The following is a 6,000-nucleotide window of genomic DNA, read 5'->3' as shown; positions in this document are numbered from 1 at the left end:
TTTGTGGATGACTATAGTAGATACACCTAGATATATCCATTAAGAAGAAAATCAGATTTTTTTTTTTCAAGTATTTGTTAAGTTCCAGAAAATGGTTGAGAAATAGTATTCTAAAAGCATTAAGGTGTTTCAATGTGATCGATATGGTGAGTTCTCTAGTTCAGAATTCACTAATCACTTGGAAAATTATGGCACTGTTAGACATACATCTTGTCCATATACATCTGAACAAAATGGTATTGCAAAAAGAAAACATAGACATGTGGTAGAGACTGGTTTAACATTATTTCTCCATGCCAAATTACCTTTGTTTCTGTGGGTAGAAGCCTTTACTACAGTTGCGTTTCTGATAAATAGACTACCATCTTCAGTACTTGGGAAGGAAACACCTTTTCATAAGCTTTATGGTGCACATCCTGACTCTAAAAGCTTAAAGTTGTTTGGCTGCAGATGATTTCCCTACATCAATGGAAGCAATAAGTTTTCTCCAACAACATATTTATGTGTCTTCATTGGATATAGCAGCGTCCACAAAGGATACAGATGTTACTACCCATCCACTAGAAGGGTGTTTATATTAAGACATGTTGTCTTTGACGAACTAACTCTTCCTAATGTGCAGGAAAACAACAACATTCTTCTGTAGGTTCCACTCATCTTGCCACATTTTTTGAATTCTTTTTTGAATCAAAGAACAAAACCGATGACTTGTCAAGCGAAGTACCTACTCTCGTGTTGATGTTCCTACTGATCTCTATGATACTTCAGGGAAAGTATTTCCAGATGAGACATTTAACTCATAACAAGAAATCCATGATACTCCAAGGGAAGTACACACTTCAGGGGAAGTGGATGCTGTGGAACTCTTAGCATCATCTGAAGAATCACAACCAGCTTATTGAGATGAGGAATAAGATACTGATGTGATGCAGTTATAAGCACATGATAGTCAGTAACAACAACAGCCTAGAAAATCAACATTGAAGATGAAAAAGGGAATCCAACTTGAGGTAGATTTGTCTCAGTTCTTTATTGATCAATCCTCTCAATCACATACTTCAACTCAACCACCTATAACATCTACAACAGAACATGTCATGATAACTAGGTCAAAGGCTAAGGCTTTACTAGTGACTCATACTTCATTATCTGTCATTAGGATAAATATTGCATCCAATGAACCTAAGTCACTAAAAGAAGCACTTAACACTTCACACTGGATAGTAGTTATTCAAGAAGAATTGCAGGCACTATATAGGAATGAGACCTGGACTTTTGTAATGACCCGTTTGGTCGTTTAAGTCCTTTTGACCCATTTACCCCGTTGACCCTTCCCCTAGCTCCGTTTGAGTGATTTTGACCCGCGGGGATGGGTGGTACGGTTCTCGAGGTAGTCGGGAGAGTTTTGATGAGATTTGAGAAATTTAGAAGCTTTTAAGTTGGATAAGTGAAAAAGAGTTGACCAATAGTTGACTTTTGTGTTAACGAGTCTTTTTGAGAATTTTATCGGTTCTATTAGTTCCGAAGGGTCGATTATAATTTGGTAGAGTGCTTGGTTCGATTCCCAATGCACTCAGGGGTGTTTTGGTCTTTGGGTTGAAAACTTGGTTTTGGGGGTTGACAGGGTCAAAATAACCTCGTTTGGGAATTTCAAGGGTGTGGATGCGTTCGTAGCATGTTTTGTTTGTATACGGAGGTCTAGGATGACTGTCAGGTTTCGGGTTGAACTTGGTGAAAATCAGAATTTTCTAGTTTTCTGGTATGCTCCCTATGCGGACGTGGTGTCGCATCTGCGGGCCCGCATATGGGGGACTTGGCCCACAGTTGTGAGAATGTGTGTTGTCAAGTGAGTCCATGCAGACATTTCTCCGCAAATGCGAGATCGCAGAAAATCAGAATCATTAAATCCCCAAATTTGAATCACTTCTTTTCAGTCACTAAATTGGAGACTTAGAGGGTTCTTGAGGGACATTTGTGGGAAGCTTTTTGAGGATTCTTCCATTGGATAAGTTTTCTACCTTCTTAATTGTTTATGTTACCATTAAAGTGGGGAATCCTGTTAGAAAACCATGTTTTAGGTTGGAGTTTTGGGGTGATTAACCCTAGGTTGGTTTTGAACCATCTTTCATTCTAAATCATGCTTTGTTAGGAAATTCCCTTGAATCTAGTCTTTTAACCATTGGGGCAACTAGTTTCTAAGCTTGAATTTCTCTTTTACTTAAGCTTTTCGTTATGGAAAATAAGGGTTTTCTTATAAATTGGGGGTTTTGATGAAATGAGGTCATTGATGCTAAATAGAGACTAGTTTGTGATGGAAATTAGTATTTGGACTCTCTAGACTTTGGGTAGCTTAATTTTCCTATGAATTCCCTATTTTACCCTTGTGGGCCTGGGGTCCCCTTTTAAGGGCCGCTTTTGATTTAATTGGTTTTGTGGCTTTATGGTATCTTTAGCCTCGTAATCTAATGTAGAATAATACTTTGTTAGACTTGGATCGTTCGGAAGCTCTTCGAAAGGGAAATGCTCTAGCAGACTAGTTCATGGCACGTGTTCGGCTTCGAGGTAGGTTATGGTTTACTTATATCTAGACTTTGATTTGCAGATTGTATATGTATAGTAGTGATTGACGGAGAAAGCATGATAGGCCTTCGGGCAGGGTGTGGAGTTATATTCCGACTAGGTTGGTATTGTCAGCTGTATGTGGGCTTGTCGCCATACTTGTGTTAATTGACATGGGCTTGTCGCCATACTTGTGTTAATTGACATGGGCTTGTCGCCATATTTGTGATTTCCATGTATTGATGTGACTCTCTCTGTTTCTTAAGATCTCACTTATCTTACTTATCTTATGAAATGTGGAAGTATTGATACTGATAAGTCGGATTATGATTTGTATTCATGATAATTATTGTGGCTTCCATGATTGTGATATTGATGAGGTTGAGTTATGCATGGCATACATTCCATATTTCCTATGTTATTGATTGGACATGATTTCCCTTGAAATGATAAAAAGTGAGAGAATGGAGCCCCTGAGGTCTTTGCCGGAGAGAGTAAAAGAGAGAGAGTGCCACGATGCTAGGTTACATACCGGAGCGGAAGAGAGTGCTCGTGATCCGAGGTACATACCGAAGCGAGCGTAGTGCATGGACTTCACGGGTCCCCCATGGGTCATGACTATTGAGACATTGTCCTTAGCATGTGTGTATGATATGGAGAGGAGGCCTAGGGGGCATTGCACTGCATTGCATAGCATATTATTACCTTCATTTCGCATCATTGCATGGCATATTATTCATTGACCTGTGGTTGTTGATATACTGAGTTGTTGTTGTCTTAAGGGCTTAATTAATGACTTGACATACTTGTGGATTAGAGGCTTCACCTAAGCTTATGACTTGAGTTGTTGAGATTCATTGCGACTATTTTTATTGTGAGACTTTCCTGATGATCGTTGTTTGTGTTGACTGCTTATCTTCTCTATTTGTTAATCTCTGTCTATGTGTATGCGTGAACTAATCTTTGTCGGCCTATGATAGCTACAAGCATGTGTGTTGTACTCATACTACTCTTGCTGCACTTTTCTTTGAGTGCAGAGTACGTCGCAGGTTCTAGTTCCTGTCCTCGCGCGTGATCCTGAGGCTTGCTGCTAGAGTTTCCAGGGTGCGCCATTTTCCAAATTTGCAGCCCGGAGGCTCTTATATATATATATATATATATGTCCTTTCTTTTCCGAGACAGTATTTTATTAGATTTGATTTGTATTTCCTATTTAGACTTTGTATTTAGTTAGTAGTGGCTCTTGTACTAGTTTCAGACCAGATTTTTGGGGTATTTATGTATTAGTACTTCCGCACCGTTTATTTATATATGGAGACTGATGGCAGATTAACTTCTTATTTTCGTGTGATGTATGTTAATTAAAATGAGTTAGATTAAGGGAAGGGTTCGCCCACCAGGGGGGTTAGTGTGGATGCCCTCACAAACCACGAGTTGGGTCGTGACAACTTGATATCAGAGCCTTAGGTTACCGGTCTTACAAGTATAAGAGCAATGTCTAGTAGAGCCTTGCGGATTGGTATGATGAGCTCCACACTTATCTGCGAAAGGCTATAGGACATTCAGGAAACTTTCATTCTTTCATTCCTTTCGTGCTACTTTATACAAATTGGTATCTAGACGATTCGAATTGGTATCTAGACGATTCGAATTGGTATCTGACTTCTACTCCTATACTCTCACAGATGGTGAGGACACGTGTTGCAATTGCCAGAGATGATGTACCCGCACCTGCTGTTGGGGCCGAGGCACAAAGTCGTGGATGAGCCAGAGGCTATGGTAAAGGTAGAGGTCGTGGGGCAGCACCGGCCCGAGGTAGAGCACTCGCGGTTGGTGATGTGCCGGGAAATTATGGCACATCTAAGGCCTTTTTACGAGAAGTTTTACTTATTTTTAAGCAAGTTAGTGGCAGTTTAATGTGTTTTTAGTGTTTTTCAGGTAATGGAGCAATTTTAGGATGAAAACTGTTGAAGTGCAGAATTTGGCCTTGATGACAAAATATTGGCCGTATTCCTTGGGCGTAATTAAAGTTAAGCTGAAACAGAAAGGCATGCTGAGAAGATGTTAAAATACGAACAACTTTTACGGACCGTATTCCACTTTACGGTACGTATTTCAAAGCGTATTTAACATTAAGACACTTGGCAGAAAGTTGAGATTTTACAAGTTGAAATATGACCAAGCAGAATACGGACCGTAAATCAAAATACAGTCCACAATCTATGATGTTGCAGTTGCCCAGATTTTGAAGGAAGACCAAGGCGTAAACTAGTTTACGGTCCGTAATGTGAAATACGGACCGTATTTTATGTCGTCGGGGACCAAAGTGTAATTATGTAACTTTTATGTTTCAAAACCTATAAATAGCCCAATGTAGGGTTTTATTTCCTACCAGTTATTATTTTCTTGACTTTTGGCTTAGAACATTAATACTCTCTTGACTTTGGAGATTCAAAACATCAATTCAAGTATTATCAATTCCTCTTTTCATCAAAAGTAAGCAATTAGGAATTCTTTAATTTCTTATTTCTTGTTCTTTGTCATGAGTAGCTAAACACTCTTACTAGGGTTGTGAACCCAATGATAGGTGTTTTGTGATTGATATACACATAATGGATTGTTAGGGTTTATTTATTCTTCATTCTTCATTCATAATTAATGGTTGCAAACATTGATTAAAGCCATAAACCTTGATTTGTTTGGGAAAATAATTAGGGTTTGGTAAGAATAAATAACAAGAACTCAAAGCTTTAAACTTTGTTTAATAAATTCACTTAGGAATAAGAAGAATTTACTTGGCATAATTAACCATTCTTCAATATTCACTTTCTTATATTTGAGAAAATCATAGAAAGATATAATATTTATTTATTGGGAAATAATAGAGATTCATATAGAGGTTAAGTGGATTCATATAACGATCCATTAGAAGTATATCAAGATCAATGCCCATGATCATACACTTTATCTAAAGGGAACACAACCTTGGTTTCTTTTACCATAAATTACAATCCAAAGCAATTAGTTAGCCATTAGTCATAAACAACCAACTTTTCCCAAAATCATCGGATAGAGACATTAGACCTAAATTAAGCATTCTACGACTTTAGTAACCTTTTCACACCATATTCCCTGTGGGATTCGACCCCAACCTTGTTGGGTTACTATATTTGACATCGTCCGCTTTACGCTAATAAAAGGTGTAATTTGAGCGTATCAGTTGGTCAGGCCCGTGCCTGATCAGCGTCTTCTGAGCTCGAGGTAGAGCACGAGGGTGAGTTTATGGAGGAGGAGCGAAAGACCGGGCCAGGCTCAGCCACATGTTATCATTGCGACTCCAATACTCCAGGATACTATGGTTCGCATCTTGAGCCTTTTTGAGGGTATGCATCAGTCAGGCACCCTCCCAGCTACTCCAGATAGTTCCCAGACCAGATTTGG

At 38.9% G+C, this 6,000-nt stretch overlaps 1 long non-coding RNA gene across 2 annotated transcripts; it reads left to right on the top strand.

Moving 5' to 3' along the window:
* The first annotated feature begins 3,971 nt into the window (after positions 1-3,971).
* On the top strand, positions 3,972-5,047 carry LOC132060767 (uncharacterized). Of its 2 annotated transcripts, XR_009416017.1 has the most exons (3): positions 3,972-4,078; positions 4,245-4,374; positions 4,498-5,047. It is a non-coding gene; the product is annotated as an uncharacterized LOC132060767 (long non-coding RNA). The 2 variants fall into 2 exon arrangements; XR_009416016.1 differs by lacking the exon at positions 3,972-4,078 and having other exon boundaries at positions 4,188-4,374.
* Positions 5,048-6,000: the final 953 nt, after the last annotated feature.

The sequence above is a fragment of the Lycium ferocissimum genome, chromosome 6 (genome assembly GCF_029784015.1).
Source record: "Lycium ferocissimum isolate CSIRO_LF1 chromosome 6, AGI_CSIRO_Lferr_CH_V1, whole genome shotgun sequence".
Taxonomy (NCBI): Eukaryota; Viridiplantae; Streptophyta; class Magnoliopsida; order Solanales; family Solanaceae; genus Lycium; species Lycium ferocissimum.
The sequence above is the reverse complement of the archived record's forward strand: the minus strand, read 5'-3'. Positions and strand labels throughout refer to the sequence as shown.